This window comes from Capra hircus, chromosome 23 (genome assembly GCF_001704415.2).
Source record: "Capra hircus breed San Clemente chromosome 23, ASM170441v1, whole genome shotgun sequence".
In the NCBI taxonomy this organism is placed as follows: Eukaryota; Metazoa; Chordata; class Mammalia; order Artiodactyla; family Bovidae; genus Capra; species Capra hircus.
The window spans coordinates 23,978,429-23,995,649 of record NC_030830.1 but is presented as its reverse complement, the minus strand read 5'-3'; positions in this window follow the sequence as shown (position 1 = coordinate 23,995,649).

The following is a 17,221-nucleotide window of genomic DNA, read 5'->3' as shown; positions in this document are numbered from 1 at the left end:
GTGCAGCAGGGCCATGCCCATACCAGGAGCTCACAGATAGCAGGGGAGGCCAGTGGCTTTCAGGATTACTGGAGACTTACTGGGCTCTGGGAGAGGCCCAGAGGGAAACCCAGCTCTCCCTGGGTAGCACTAAGGTGAGGAGCTAAGTGCCATCAGGTGTGAACAGTTGGCCAGGAAAGGAGCGAAGGCGAACTGGAGCACAGGTCTGCATCATTCATGGGATGAAACAGGTTCGTGTCACCTCCTATCCCCAGAACCAGCCCCAAGGCAAGCAACTTGTAGAGCCCTCTACCAAGGCCACAGGGGTAAAGCCTTGTACCAAGGCTACAGATATGGAGCCCTGCACCAAGGTCATCTCCAGAACTGATCGAGCCCCATAGCCACCATTACTATGAGCCTCCTGGATCTACTAAACTGGCCATCTCCCTGGCTGCATTTTAGGTAAAAATACCCACCCTATAGCACCTAACCAATCACCTAATGCCACCCTTCCAACAGGAACTTTCTTTGTCTTGAAGTTATAAACATTGGCTTGTTGTTGTTGTTTAGTCCCTAAGTCATGTCCAACTCTTCGACCCCGTGGACTGACTACAGCGTGCCAGTCTTCTCTGTCCTTTACTGTGTCCCAAAATTTGCTCAAATTCCTGTCCATTAAGTTGGTTATGCTATCTACTATCTCATTCTCTGCCGCCCCCTCTCCTTTTGCCTTCAGTCTTTCCCAGCATCAGGGTCTTTTCCAATGAGTTGGCTTTTCCCACCAGGTGGCCAAAGTATTGAAGCTTTGGATTCAGCAGCAGTCCTTCCAATGAATATTCAGGGTTGATTTCCTTTAGGATTGACTGGTGTGATCTCCTCGCAGTCCAAGAGACTCTCAAGAGTCTTCTCCAGCACCACAGTTCGAAAGCATCAGTTCTTTGGTGCTCAATCTTCTTTGGCTTTCCTGGTGGCTGGCTTCCCTGGTAGCTCAGGTGGTAAAGAATCAGCTTGCAATGTAGGAGACCTGGGTTCTTTCTATCCAGGTCTGGGTCAGGAAGATCCCCTGCAGAAGAGAATAGCTGCCTACTCCAGTATTCTTGCCTGAAGAATTCCATGAACAAAGGAGCCTGGCAGCTGCAGTCCATGGAATTACAAAGAGCTGGACAAAACTGAGCAACTAACACTCACCCACTTACAGCCTTCCTTATGGTCCAAGTCTCACATCCACACTTGACTGTTGGAAAAACCACGGCTTTGACTATATGGACATTTGTCAACAAAGTAATGTCTCTGCTTTTTAATATGGTGTCTAGGTTTGTCATAGCTTTCCTCCCAAGAAGCTCGTGTCTTTTAGTTTCACGGATGCAGTCAGTGAACATGACTTTCAGCATCTGCAGTGAGTCGAACATGAAAGTGTCAGCTTTCCATTGAGCCCACTGTTCTAACAGCGTCTCCCACTCTAATAAACTCTATTCTCCTCTCATTCTGCCTCATGTCTGGAAATTCTTTTCCAACCCATGCACAGGCAACACAACTCACATTCTCTGTCCCTCAGACGTCATCCCTCCTGCTTCTCCCCAAGGCAGACACAGGGCTGGCAACTCACTTGGGGGCAACTTGAGGGTTTGGGGGAAAATCAGCAACCTCACGCCACGGGCAGGTGTCCTGGAGGAGATCTGCCTGGATATGTCTCTTGGGCGTGTGGCCTGAGTATATCTGCTTTCTGGACATGTCCACCCAGCTGTCTTTCCAGTAACTCAGACCCTGACCAAAGCCCAAGCAAAAATCGGGTTCCAAATCTGAGACTGATGTTGTTGATCCACACTGTTGCCCAGGCTGGAAGCTTCCTGTCTTCCTTGACCCTGCTTCCTCTCTCCACATCTCCCCATTTCCCCCTCACTCTCACCAGCCCCTCTCTTCTCTCGGCACCACCCTATCTTCCATGCAGGCTGTCATCATCTCTTGCACAACTTCCGTAGCATCCTGCAATGTGTTACCCAACCTGGATTTGGGTCTGCTTGCCCTGCGCACAATAAAGCCAACTCTAGGCTGTGGTTGTTTTTCGTGTTGTTTAGTTGCTAAGTTGTGTCTGACTCTTTTGCGACCCCATGGACTGTAGCCTGCCAGGCTCCTCTGTCCATGGGGTTCTCCAGGCAAGAATACTGGAGTGGATTGTCATTTCCTTCTCCAGGGGATCTTCCCAACCCTTGGATAGAACCCACATCTCCTGCGTTGCCAGGAGGATTCTTTAACACTGAGCCATCTGTGAAGTATAGTCATTTTGTTTGTTTTTTTGGTTTTGTTTTGGGTTTGTTGTTGTTGTTGTTAACAAAGAGCTTTATTTTCATGTTCTGATTTCTTCATGTCCTAGGTTCTGCTAACAACCTTGATTCTTGCACTGTTGAGCATGTCAGTAGTCACAAATACATCACCTTGAGGAGGAAGCAAGTAGCTTTTTTCTAAAGTCCACTGGACACAGCAGGAAGGTGGCCAGCTCCCTGTCCCCCCCACCCCCGACCACCATTTCTCTCCTTCTCCTGGTGTCTCCATCCCATAGGAAGGATCCAGGTAGGAAGTTGAATCTGAGCACTGCTCTCCCATTAGGCCATTCTCATTCTTGGATCCATCTTGGGGAGCCAAAAAGGGTAATTCCTTTTCCCTGGTTCTCTAATGGAGAGTCTTAACACCAGCTGATGTTTCAAAATCAAAACTGTTAGGTAGGTAGAACAGGGAAAAGGAGTCTAAAATGGTGATGGCTACAAGACAAGGAAGGGAAAAGCCCGCGGAAATGAAACAAACGAAGGTCTGAGGACCGGAGTGAGGACCTTGGGTAAAACAAACAACACTCCTGATGGCCCAATTTACATAGGACAGGCCCAGGGAGTGATAAACATACAAATAGAGGAGCCAGAGCCAGCTCTCTCTCTCCCGCGCGCTGGGGCGCTCTTCTCCTCGTGTCTTTAGATCGACGTGCCCTCACGCCTCAAAGATGGATTTTCCTGCTATCTTCTAAATAAAATAGAGCTGTAACACTGATTTATCTAAGTGCTATAACACGGTCCATTGGAGACCTGAGAGCTATAACACGGTCTATCCAAGACCTGAGAGCTGTGACACACCGAGGGGGCTTTAATGTCCGTCACTCCAAATCTTTGTTGTGACGAGACAAAGAATTGAGGAACATACACTCGCGTGACCAAACCAAACCAAACACCTGAAAAGCAAGGCTGAATGTAACTGTCTTCCGTCAGGTCCCATTTTCATTGCCGCATTGTCATTCTGAGAGGTTTCTCCTTAACTGCCATCATAGTCTGTCTCATCTTTCACACTGGGGAAATTACGTAGGAAGAATTACCCAAAACTAGAAAGTAACAAATCTGAACCCTGTGGAAATTGCCTGAGACTGAACTCTGGGGGGTTGGGGGTGCAGCGAGGGGGTGGTCGGTGGATGCCAGAAAATATAGTGTTTATTGCAGATGCCAAGTAGGGAGAAAAGGCAGCTCATGCTCAAAAACCCTAACTCCCTGAGGTCTTTCAGTTCAGTTCAGTTCAGTCGCTCAGTCGTTTCCGACTCTTTGCGACCCCACGAACCACAGCACGCCAGGCCTCCCTGTCCATCACCAGCTGCTGGAGTTTACCCAAACTCCGGTCTTTCAGGGGAGTGTTATTAAAGGCAATAGTAGGGATATGGGTAACAGGGTGCCTGATCAACTCTCATTCCTCTGTACGGATTGGTGGTGAGATAACAGGGTGATATTTCAGGAGTCAATACCATCAACCAGCTGGTCCCAACTGGTCTGATGGGCTTGTGGTCAGCAGTTTCTTTCTGGTGGGAGTCAGGTTTCTATAAAAAACAATTCGAGAATGTGCATCGGATTTTGTTATCTGTGTCCTTCTGGGTGGAACTAGAGGTTCTGTGACTCTGCTCTATCGCTGATCTACTGTTTCAACTTATCACCAGTTCTCCTGGCCCAGCTACAGCTCTTTGTTGCTACACGTTCACATCCTTTTCAGAGATCAGTCCTTGAGGCTGACTTTCTGAGAACTCGGAGGCAGCCTAAGGGACTAAAGCAAAGTCTTTTACTGCAAGGAGTTGGAGCGACAGGGGGTGAAGTGGGATCATACACCTGAGAGGGTCCCAAAGGGCCCTGCTTGGCTTCATATACTGTCTAGGCTTGTGTCCTGTGGTCCTTCATTCTACCCTCCTTGCAGCAGCCAAGGGGATCTCTCTAAGAAGCAGATGTAATCCTATCAGTTTCTGGCTTAAAACCCTTCCCTGAGCCTCTTCTGGCTGCTGAGATGTCTGCGACCAGCCTGGAGGCCCATTTGGAGGGAGCATGTGAGCAGGCCCAAACCTGTTCTGCAGCCTGAGGGGCAGGGACACAGCCCATTGATTGCCTGAGCTGCTGCATGGGGCACACCCAAGGACCTGGGGCAAGGGCAGGCTGGAGGCTGGCCTGGAGATGCCCTGTGACACCCTGTGCTTTCCTCTTGGGCTCTTTATGTGTCTGGGCTATGCCCAGGGCTCACAAACAAAGTTGTTTAGCAGCAGTGGGGGAGCAAAAGGGTGATGGGTAAAGATCAGACTCTCACACAGAGGTTAGAAAGCCCCTCCCCAGAGCCCCCCGCTGTTGTCCAGCCTCATTTCAGCCACTCTTCCGCCCTCACCCCTACACTCTCACGTTAATACTTTTCTCCTGCTCTCTTTGCCCTCCTGCCTTTGCATGGGCTCTTGGTTCTTAGAAATCTCTCTTTATATCTGCCTTCCTTCCGCCTCCTTTTTCCTGGCTACCCTCCTCCTCACTACTGAGGCCTGCTAAAATGTCATGCCTGCTGGAAGCTTTCTCTGACACGGTCACACAGACCAGGGCTTGACTTCTGGTCATGGTGGTGGTTTATAGGCCCAGCCTTTGGAGACAGACTGCCCGGGTAAACTCACTGTGGCACTTGATGCTATGTGGCTTGGGGTGAATTACCTTCTCTTTCTGTAATTCAACTTCTCCATCTGTTAAATGGGAATGCAAGACTTAAGTCTGTTGTGAGAATGATGTGCAAAGTGCTTAGGTCAGAGCAGTAAAAAAGCATGATATGTATGTCTTAATAATTACATTTCTACTCCTATCACATTGCTTCCTAAATGCCAAAACCCCATTAGATTATAGGAGGTATGTGAGGATATCTGAAAGCATATACATGTTGTTGATTAACGATGGTTTTCTTTGGCTTGTGAAATCAGGATGTGCATGTGACCACGTTATGTCGCTTTTTCAAAAGTGTTACGCATTAAGCCTATACTGTGTTTGACATTTAGAAAAAGGTGATAAAATATTTTAGACAGGCAATTATTAAAAAGAATCAAAGTACTCAATTATTTCTACACTATGGTTACAAATACATGTACAGAAGCAAAGACACAAAGGAGCAGAACAAGAAAACTAATATGTATTGGGGTACAAGATTGTGAGTAAATTAATTTTCCTTTAGAATGTCCTGGAATTTTAGTATACTATCATTTCTTTATAAATTAATTAAAATCAGGAGAACAGACGGAAGCAAAAGGGAACTTTCTCTACAAACAGAAGAGAAGAAGGGAGAGACATGTCAAGTGAAGAAACTGCACATCGTGAGAGCTGTGAGTTAAGTTTTATCTGTGGCAAAATGAAAACCATAGTCCAGGAGACAGTCTGTCAGAAATCTCTGACAAACTGCTCTGAAGAGGTAAGTGGGGGAGGTCAGGATGTATGTAATTTTAGTGAGGAGAGCAAGGAGAGGCGGCCCCTTCAGCTAAACGTCCAATGGCTGCCTAATCCAACCAAGCAATTTACCAGCCCCGCCCTCTAACGTGCCCCCTACCCCACAGTACTCCAAAATAGCCAAGGGGCCAGAAAAATCCCCCACCAGCCAACGGGCAGATATTTCGCTACTCCTGTACATGGACACGCCTCACATTATCATCTAATAAAGTAACTTTTGGTGGTCATTGGACTCATTAGCTGCTCATAGATATTCCATGAACACATATATCTAATGATAACAGGCTGAATTATGGGCAGGACATGCACAGTAGAGCACCTTGTTTTATAACCTGCAACTATCAATCAAGACTGTCAGTCAATGACCCCCTGGATTATGCAAATGACCTTGCCTTAAAAACTCTGTACCTTAGCTCTCCAGGACCATTTTCTCTCTCAGTATGGCCCACTTTTCTCTTGAGATATTCTCTCTGTTCTTTCTTTCAGTATTGTCAGTAAACTTTCTTGCTGTAAGACCTTAGATTCTTCTTCTTTGCATCCTTACCAAGAACTGAGGCCCAAGGAAGGAGTCGTCCCCAAACTCTCCTCCATTAACAGAAGCAGCACTCACTTAACCTTGGCACAGATCCGCACAGTCCAGCGTCGCCCTGTGTCATGGAGCCTGGCACAGCTTTTCAGGACAGCACACCATATCCTGAGTGCATTAGTGCTGGGCAGAACGCACATTAGCATGGGCCGCATTCCCACCCAATCCTGGGCGCAGGCTTTAGCTTGGCTTTGCATTGCCTTGTATTAGCTTAGCATGTCCTTGTAGCTCACCAGTTATGGTAACTGTACACGAAGAAGTGTGGGGCGTTGAGTTCTAGGCAAAAAATTGTCTCAATCACTAAGGAAACTTGGAAAGTGGCTTACCATCTCTGAACCTAATCCTTCATCAGTAAGACTACTGCGATGTTTCAAAAGATAGTATGTGTAAAATGCTTGGCATACAGTTACTCAGAATTGCCCATCATCATGATCATCTGCCTTTTGTGTTGACAGAGGGGAGCTATACAGAAACCGCAAAAGTTTCTGCCTCCAGGGCTCAAGCGGTCGTGTTGGAGAGAGGGTGATGGAGTGGGGTGTTTGAAATGCTGGGAGAGACTTTCCAGGAGAATTTCACAAAAAGAGGGGCAGAGCCAAGGCAAATAGGAGGTTATCAGAAAGGCAAGTCCACCCTCAGGGCATTCCTTGGAGCAGTGCTCCTCCAGCTGTGCTTGTGAAAGAATTCCCCAAGGACTATAAAAGCACAGATTGTTGCGCCTCCTTGAGCAGAGGTTCCTTTTTAGCTGACTCAGGAATGGGGAGCCAAGGATGTGTATTTCTGTCCAGTCACTGGAGAAGGAAAGCTGTGACATTCCCAGGAGGGGGACGTCTCCCCCTTAGAGACACGGGCCAAGGCAAAGCAAACAACCGTCCAGTCTCCTGGCTTCTGCCCAGTATGTAAAGAGCAACCAGTTTTTTCCTTTTACAACACTGGTTAGAAATTCCAAATTCATTTCAATAAAGTAGTCTAGAAAGAACGTCTATTTCAATATCTCTCCCTTCTGCTACACGGCTCTACTGTGGAAATAAACAATTTGAATCTCTTCAGTCATCAAACTGGTGTCTCTGTGAAAGCCAGATGCTGATGGTGTTAGGTTGAGAAGAACCACACCAGATTTGGACCCCTGGCAGGACACCCCTCCCTCCTTGGGACAAAGTGCTTGGAAGCATGCAGAGCATGAAAGAGGTCACAGAAGGTAAGAGAGGCCTACAGGCATAAATGGAACAAGCTGACCCAGAGTGGAACGCAAACCTATAGGTCAAAATGTCTATGTTAAGAGAGATTGGGCAAGCTGGAAACCAAAAGCCAAAGTCAAAACCTTGACTGAAGAAAAGCAAGTAGATTTGATATTTTAATCCAAGCTCTTCTTTCTTATTGTCTTGAAAAATTGTTTCCTTAATTGGAACCCAGACCCCTAAGCTGGCATCTGCAACATTAAGAGCAGGGACTGGCCTTGCTACTGATTTGACTTTAAAATAAAATTAAACTGCAGGAGCGACACACTTCATAAAATTGGTACTCTTTACCTTTATAATTATTCAGATATTATTAAATATATATACAACTTGTATGAAGTGAAGTGAAGTGAAGTCGCTTAGTCGTGTCCAACTCTTTGCGACCCTGTGGACTGTAGCCTGCCAGGCTCCTCTGTCCATGGGATTTTCCAGGCAAGAGTACTGGAGTGGGTTGCCATTTCCTTCTCCAGTGGATCTTCCCAACCCAGGGATCGAACCCAGTTCTCCCGCATTGTAAGCAAATGCTTTTACCATCTGAGCCATCAGTACAACTTGTATAATATACCTAATAAAAATAAAGATTAAATATATATATACATCAATTTGGGAAAAAATACTGCAGAAAAGTTCGATTTCCTCTCACCAAGTTGCCCATCTGAATAGAATGGGCCTTCTTGCCTCTGCTGACCTCTAGTGGTACCAGCGATCGTGGTTAAAAGGAACAGAAAAAGCAGGTGGAAATAGAAGAGGGAAAAAAGGACATGCTTCTTGTGGAACGTGTTCAGTTCAGTTCAGTTCAGTCGCTCAGTCGTGTCCGACTCTTTGTGACCCCATGAATCGCAGCACGCCAGGCCTCCCTGCCCATCACCAACTCCCGGAGTTCACTCAGACTCACGTCCATCGAGTCAGTGATGCCATCCAGCCATCTCATCCTCTGTCGTCCCCTTCTCCTCCTGCCCCCAATCCCTCCCAGCATCAGAGTCTTTTCCAGTGAGTCAACTCTTCTCATGAGGTGGCCAAAGTACTGGAGCTTCAGCTTTAGCATCATTCCTTCCAAAGAAATCCCAGGGCTGATCTCCTTCAGAATGGACTGGTTGGATCTCCTTGCAGTCCAAGGGACTCTCAAGAGTCTTCTCCAACACCACAGTTCAAAAGCATCAATTCTTTGGCGCTCAGCCTTCTTCACAGTCCAACTCTCACATCCGTACATGACCACTGGAAAAACCATAGCCTTCACTAGACGGACCTTAGTCGGCAAAGTAATGTCTCTGCTTTTGAATATGCTATCTAGGTTGGTCATAACTTTGAATGTGTAAATTGCCCCAAATATGTGTTAGTTAGAAATGCAGTTTAGACCACTGACACGAAAACTTATTGATTGGTGGTAGTTAAATACGATTTCTTCTTAAACAAATGGTTGCCATAGTTGCAAAAATTACAGCTATGTTCTTAACATATTACCTGGGAAGCTACTTGAATAAAGAATCGCAACCTGAAAAAAAAAAAAAAGAAGAAGAATCTCAGCCTAAATTTGCAACTTAGGAACTGCCTAAATCAGAACTAAAGGCAGACCAGTAGCAGATGCTATGTGGAGGCGGCATTGGTTTGTATCGTAAGTGCTGTTCACATCCTGTTTTGGAGTTGAAACTGGAGAAGGATATGGACCCAAGGACAACAGTTATCAAAAGTAACCAAGGCTGCCAGGGAGATGGGGTGGCGGAGGCATTCCGTTCCAGGCACTATCTCCACAGCACTGAGAGGACCAAGGTCCTCATTCTAAAGCTAAGGAGATAGAAGCTCAGAAAGATAAAATGTGCTTGTCATCCAGCTGGCAGAGCCAGATCCCTGTTCTTTCTGATGCCAAAGTCTGTGCTAGAGTCTCCACATGCCTCTCACCCTCATGGAAGAAAGGAAGCAGACCATGAACTGGGGTTTGAAACTTGTACCAAGGCCACCACCACTGGGAGAAAGAGAGGGTCTCAGACATAAAACAAGCAGAGACAGAGTGGGAAGGTGGACAGGGCAGCCCGGGACTTCGACTCCTGAGTAGATAAAACACAGGACATGGGCAACATTTGGGACCTATTTGTACCAAAAAAACTATTCATTGCTAATCTGAAATGCAGATTGAACTGGCCATTTGGATTTTTATTGGCTAAATCTGCAACCCTATTCCTGAGTATCTTTTGTGTCTGGTTAGTTTGAGTCAGAGGCAGAGTCTTGAAACTGTCCTCAATAAGCAAATGTTTATATGTTTATATGTGTGATATATGCTTATATGATTCCTATATGGTATAGACAGCAGATAGGGGGTGAAAGGAGATAAAACATTCTCAAACCTGCTGAGGGTCACATTCTATGACCCAGTCTTGGGGAGCTAAGAGTGTGTTTGTTTGCAAAGATGAGTAAGAATACAAGGCCGGGTCTAAAATGTCAGTGGGCACATAGGTATGTGGGATCTTGTTAAGACGCAGGTTAAATTCAGCAGGTCTGGGGCTGGGCTTGAGACTCTACATTTCAGCTCCCAGGGGATGACCACGCTGCTGGCCTAGGGCTGCGCTTCAGTGATATGCGTGAGCCATGTGGGTAGTTCAAGAGCACGCTGCAGATGGAGTCATTCATACCACGATGAGCAGGGGGCAGTGGGGGCCCACGGCTGAAGTCTCAAGAATCAGTGCTTCAGACCCATCTGCTGTGTTCTGCCACAATTACAGTCAAGCTGTTGGTCTTAATCATTCACTTTTGGCAACAGACACAAACAGCACCGTTCAGCCAGAATTGTTGACCCAGGGATGTTATCTCTTTTCTGTCAGCGATTTCTGCAGTGGTCAAACAGCACTTGGGGACTGGTGGGGCAGAACATTTATGTTCTCACAGATACCTGTGTTAAAAGATACAGAGAACTCATTTCATCTTTCTGCCTCTAAAGGGACCCCTTTTCCCACAATCCCACTTTTTAATGCTTAAATCTTTTTGATACAGGGAGCAGGACTGAACTGTGGGGCCAGACCTATAGAAGCTGCTAAGGGTCAGACCCTCCTGCGGGAGGTCCAGGCGGGCATTTGGGAGCAGAGAGGCTTCCCTGCCCAGGGCCAGCCACGAGGCTGCCATGGATAATGCGTCTCTGTTGTTTTTGCCCTCCCACCTCATGTTTGGCCAACTTGGAGGCAAATGTCATCTTCAGTTCTTTATTCCTTCCAGGTTTGGAAGGAGAGAAAAACTGAAATTTATGAAGGGTCACTAGCCTGAATTCACCATTGCATTCACACACTTGTCCAATTTTTAATTTTTGTTAAATTCATTTCATTTGTGTGAATAAGCATCTATCTTTAGAGTTTATAGACAAACCAGACGCTGCAAGGGTATCTTCTTACTTTTCTTAATGTGGATGCCCTGATTAAACAGAAGATGATTTTGGAAACTGTTCAGGTAATCTTCCATGTGAAAAAGGCTTTGTAATTCCATTTCCCGGGAGAGACTGGGGCTGGCCCTCCCTTTTGGCAGATGTGTCCCTGGAGGCATCATCCACTTCACTGAACTCCGGCATTCCTTCCAAACCCTGACTCTTCTGTCTGCTTGTTTCACACCTGAGTACCTAAAGCCATTCTCTATGACACCTTCTGGAAATAATAAATGCAGCTAAATTGTAGTTGTAAATTCGACCACAAAGACCTGAAAGGAAAAACAGTCCAATTAAACTAGATTATCAGATTCTTTTGCAATTGTAAAGGGACAACAAAGGCATTTAGACTATTGGGAAAGAGCAGCTACTTCTAGGTGTACATTACAGCTCTGTGAATAGGTGATCCAGCTTGAAGCGGAACTTGGGGGCCATTCTCCACACCCCGTTCACTGTACTGGTTCCTTGTTACTCACAGTCTAATGCCAATGCAGGTACTTCCCAATCCTTGTGCTTCCTCTGCTATTGAGATTGACAACAAGCATTCCTGGGCTAGGCAGATCAAGATTCTTTTCAGCCTCTTATTTGCCCTATGACTGTGGAAAATTACTTTAACTTCTCTGGGACCTACCTTCTAAGACAGTTGTTAAGAGGTGGAAACTGTCTAGAACAGAGCTAGACACACAGCAGGCACTCAAAGACAGCAGCTATTATGATTATTGTGTCCTTGTAAATAGCAGAGGCAATGGAAAGAGAATTCAAGAGAAAACAGAAAGTAGGGACAAGTGAGGTAAGCCAAATGCCCCTATATCCTCTGAAAAGGCTACTGTCTCAAGCAAATAGAAATCTAGCCAGAAGCTGACCTCTGTTTACCAGGCAGGAACTGGGGATACCCCAAAGGAGAACAAGCCACATAACCTCCCCCCGAGGACTCCCACAATTATTATTTTAAGCAGATAAGGAGGGAAGCATTCCCAGAAAAAAGAGCCAAACATGTTCTTCTTGACATAAGAGATGCCATCTTGGGCTGAAACCATTTTGTGGTCCAAGCTTAGCCACAATGATTACCCTTGAACAGGTTTCCTTGATTAATAATCTTAGGGGATGTAAATGCAGAAACAAAGGAACAGCAGACAAGAAACAATAATTCAGTGATAAGACACAGTCCCAGTTCCTTTTTAAGGGATAAATATTACACTTTGATACATTTCTTATAGTTCTGCAAGAACTAAGGCCTCCACCCTGGTGGAAAATGGTATAATAACTACCTGCTGAGAGCCCAGACTGGTTGGAACCTAAGAAATGATGATGGTGACTTTTGTGTGTGTGGCCATGCTGTAGGGCATGTGATCTTAGCTCCCTAACCAGGAATTGAACCCATACCCCCTGCCTTGGCAGTGTGGAATCTTAACTATTGGACCCGTCTTAACTTAACCCATCTTAAATAATAATGGTCTTAACTATTCCCAACATTGCGAAGTCCTGATGTTGATATTCTCTGACCCTCATGACTTCTATCAGCTAAAGCCTGGTCTCTGGCAACCTCCGCCCAATTTTACGCTGAATGATCTTCTTCTCAAGCCCCGTCATGAACATGTGTGCACCCTTAGCTTAAAACGTCCATAATATTGCAGTTCAGGGACACACGGCTTTGGGAAAGATCCCGAGTGTTCCAGTGTTTTTCTTACTGGGAGACACTGCAAGTAATAAATTCTTCCTTCTCCCGGGCTGTCACTTGACTGTGTCCTTTGGCTTGACACCCACCAAGAAGGGAACAGCAGACGACCAATCTGTCGTGGTAGTCTGAGCGTGGGTTAGAAAAGAATTTCCAGATGCAGTATTTGAGAAGGGAGTGAGTTTATTAAGAGCAAGAAGCAGAGATAATGAAAGCACTGCAAATGCAGTGGAGGCAGGGAAACCTGACTCACGGGCTATGTGCGTGTGTGGCAAGTCCCTTCAATCGTGTCTGAGTTTTTGTGATGCCACTAACTGTAGCCTGCCAGGCTCTTCTGTCCACGGAATTTGCTAGGCAAGAATACTGGAGTGGGTAGCCATGCCCTTCTCCAGGGGATCTTCCCCACCCAGGGATCAAATCTGGGTCTGCTGCACTGCAAGCAGATGCTTTGCCACCTGAGCCACCAAGGAAGCCCAGGGAGGCTAGAAGGGTGGCATTAGAAGATTGGTTAGGGCGCTGTGGGGTGAATATCAGCGTGGGTATTTTTATCTAATCTGGGGTCAGGAAACCTGCTGGTGATGGCAGGAGGATTTTGGCATTGATTACAATGGGGTTCAATCAGATTGGTTTGAAGATGACTTTGGTTCTGGGGTCTGCATCTGTGGGTTCTGCCTTTTGGTACAAGGCCTTGCACCTGTGACCTCAGTATGGGACCCCACAAAATCTGACTCTAGGTGGGCTCCATTCCTTTAGCTCTAACCCTTGTGTTCTATAGCCTGTGCTTAGTCATGCTGGCTCTGCACCGTCTATAAAAGAATGTTGCCTGTAACCTGAAGTACGCAGGACAGCCCATTCTCAAGGCTCTGACCTTTAAAGTATGATGATTTTCCATTCGCAGAGATAAAAAATTTATAGAACAGAGAACAACATTTGTCTCCTTGGAGATTTATGGTAACACTGTGACCAGACCTACATAGACAGCTGCAAGAACAAAGGCTTTTACCTCCCTCTTGGGGTCTGGTCAGCACCAAGGAGTTTGCAATCACCAGCCACACTCCCATCCCCCTTGAGTATAAAAGAACCCTGAATTTTAATTTGGATAAGATGGTTCTTTGGGAAACTAGTCCATCATCTTCTGGTCTGCTGGCTTTCCAAATAAAGTCCCCGTTCCTTGCCCTAACACCTAATCTCTCGATTTATTGGCCTGTTGTGTGGTGAGCAATAGGAACTTTGACACATAACAGTAACACCATCACCATTACTAGGAAAATGGATCAGCTCTCTCTTCCTGCTGCTGAAATTCAGCCTCTGTTCACCAGTGCCAAACAGAAATGCAGAGTCAGAGTTCCAGCTGAGATAGAAAAGAGTAGCTTTTATTGCTTTTCCAGACAAAGGGGGCCACAGTTGGCTAACACCCCTTAAGACTGTGTGACCCACCTTGGAGGGGGAAGTGAGTTTTATAGTGTTCAAGGATCAGGGAGTAATCAGCTCATGGATAATTCTTGGATCGACTGGTCACAAGGTAAAGTTTCAAGCATCATCAATTTTCTGATTTTAACCAGTTTTGGGTCTACATTCTTGTGGTCAGCAGTTTTCACCTGGAGGGGTCTGCTTCTTATAAAACAACTTAGGAATGTGGGTCAGGCCTTTATCTAATCTTTCAGGGAGCTGTGAGTTTGGGGATTCTGCTATGTGGCAGAATTATAGTCCAGATTGTTACCAGTTCCCTAGTCTAACAGCTGTTCTTTGTTTCTACATCTTCCCATTTCCCAATCATTAACTCTTGGCTCAGCATTTTACTTCAAAAGACAAGGACACAGGGGCTTGTCACAGTTTCATTCCCAATCTGGGCCACAGATCTGGAGGACCTGCTTATTAGAATGCCCTCACCAGAGGCTGAGCCAAGCAAGGAGGTCCCTGCAGGCCTGGACTCAATGTTATCAGAAACCATGCTGAGAAATGAGATGGGATAATCGCTCCCCAACAGTATCTGGATCTGTTTTATGATGTGTTTGTGCTTGTGTTTTATGTCATTTGTTGTTAACTTTGGAAGAAAAAGTGTCTTGGCCCTGGCAGGAGCAAGCCTGGCTTCTCACCCTCAACCCAGTCCCAGGTCTGGGAATCTTGGTCCTTGGGCTTCTCAGGGCCTCAATTTCCTCACCTGGGCAGACGCAAATGATCATATGTCTCTTGGAAGGTTGCTGAAAAGATGGAATCATTAATGGATATAGAGCTCCAGGAAGAGAGCCTGGTCTGCAGAAAACACCCGGTAGATGTTCTTTTTTCTCATGACCTTCGTCTAGAGCAACCTCTAATCTCGAAGCAGCATATATGGTTGGAGCCTGAGGGACCCTTGATCCCTGATACATCCGTACCTATTTCCTGATCCTGAAATCCCTTTTTGATCAGATAATGCTTTTACCACAGTTAAATATGAGGCATAAAGGACACACTGCAGAGAGAGGTTATGTAAATCTGAGAACTAATTGTGAAGGGGGAAAGGGCTGAAGTTGGAGAATCCAGGAAGAACAGGATCCTAGCTGGCTTCTTCGACATGGATGGCTGTGTGCACAGGGTCCTGCAACCCAGGGTCGGTGTCAGCTCCATGGGTCCTGAAACCCTGCTGCGTCCTGCGTCAAGTGCCTCTGGGGGGTCACACAGCAGGAGAGAAGCTAACCTTTGTTAAAAACAAACAAGACAGAATTTCCCCTGATAGTCCAGTGGTTAAGACTCCGTGCTCCCAATGAAGGGGGCGTGGGTTCTATCCCTGGTTGGGGACACTAAGATCCCATATGCGGCACTGTGCAGCCAAGCACAGATAAATAAATAATAAAAACAACCCCCTTCTCCCACCCCTACAAAAGAACAGGAAAGAAAACAAGACAGCTTTGAAAAGAAGTGACATTTTGACACAGGCTGCAACATGGAGGAAACTTGGGAACATTATGCAAAGTGAAAGAGACCCCAAAGGACAAATAATGTATGATTCCAGCTGCTACTGAACCAAACGTGGATCTGCTCGCTTTTGAGCAGTAAAGCCAATCTACTGACACTGGGTTGCGGGGAAGAAAAGTGCAGTGCTTATTTTAAGGCGCCGGAGGAGTCTAGGATAACTCATGCTCTAAAGGCCTGAACTCCCCAGTGGGTTTCAGGGAGGCTTTTTTTTTTTTTTTTTTTTAATTATTTGGCTGTGCTGGGTCTTAGCTGCAGCACACTGCCTCTCAGTGGTTAAGACTCTGTGCTCCCAATGCAGGGCACTGGGGTTCGGTTCCTGCTCAGGGAAGTAGATCCTAAAGTGAGGCATTTTTAATGGCCAGGTGGAAAAGGGGAGTCCCAAGGTGTGTGATCAACTCATGTACAATTTTCAGATTGACTTATGGTAAGATATAGGGTTGTGTCACAGGGATTAACATTATCAACCCTCGGCCTCCAGTAAGTTTCAGGATTAAGCGCTCATGGTCATAAGTAGTTAACGTCTTCCATTTGATGAAGGTTTTAGCATCTGTAAAATAACTCAGGAAAAAATGCATCAGAAACTGTTAGTTAGGTACTTCAGACAGGAATTAAGCAGAGAACCTGGGGGAGGGGGTGTCTGTCCAGGGAAGTCCCTATAGGGTCCTATTCTGTTACACACTCCATGACAACCCACTCCAGTACTCTTGCCTGGAAAATCCCATGGACGGAGGAGCCTGGTACGCTGTGGTTCATGGGGTAGCTAGGGATTGGACACAACTGAACGACTTCACTTTCATTTTTTACTTTCATGCATTGGAGAAGGAAATGGCAACCCACTCCGGTGTTCTTGCCTGGAGAATCCCAGGGACGGGGGAGCCTGGTGAGCTGCCGTCTATGGGGTCGCACAGAGTCGGACAAGACTGAAGCGACTTAGCATTAGCAGCAGCAGCAGTGAGGTACCTAGAATAGGAAAACTCATGGAGACAGAAAACATGATAGTGTTTTCTATTAATAATGCTATTAATTTCTATTAATAATTCTAATAATACTCCAGGGCTGGGGTGAGGGAGATGGGGAGTTATTAATGGGTATACAGTTTCAGTTTGAGATGATTAAAATTTTCTGGGAATGGATAATGGGGATAGTTCTGATTCTCTGTATGCTGAGGCCCAAACAAATAAAAAAAATAGGCTTTCATTGCAATAGGGGAAATTCATAGCCACCCGAAGGAGACATTCTCATTTGTCAAAATTCCAGACTTCTGAAACGGGAGAGTGAGGTTGGTACCAGGATCTCCAACCATCATTCCCTGGGGGAGAGGACAGGGACTCACAAGGCCCTGCCCTCTGTCTCTTGGGACAGGCTGAGTTCACGACCTTCACTTGCCCTTCTCTTTCTGTCTGAAGCTAAGACTCACAAGTGTGGGGAAGAAGAGGTAGGATCTTGAATGTTTCTCGGGGGGTCATTGTGATCTCCAAGGCTCACTTGCTTGGGTACCCAGAGTTACCCTACTAGCTTGTGTAGCAGGCCCTGGGCCCAAAGAGAGCCCTGCAGAGAAGGAATTATAACAAAGACATGAAGTTGCACTTAATGGGATCATCATGCAATGAAAATTGCTCTGGCATCAAGGCTGAGTTTTTG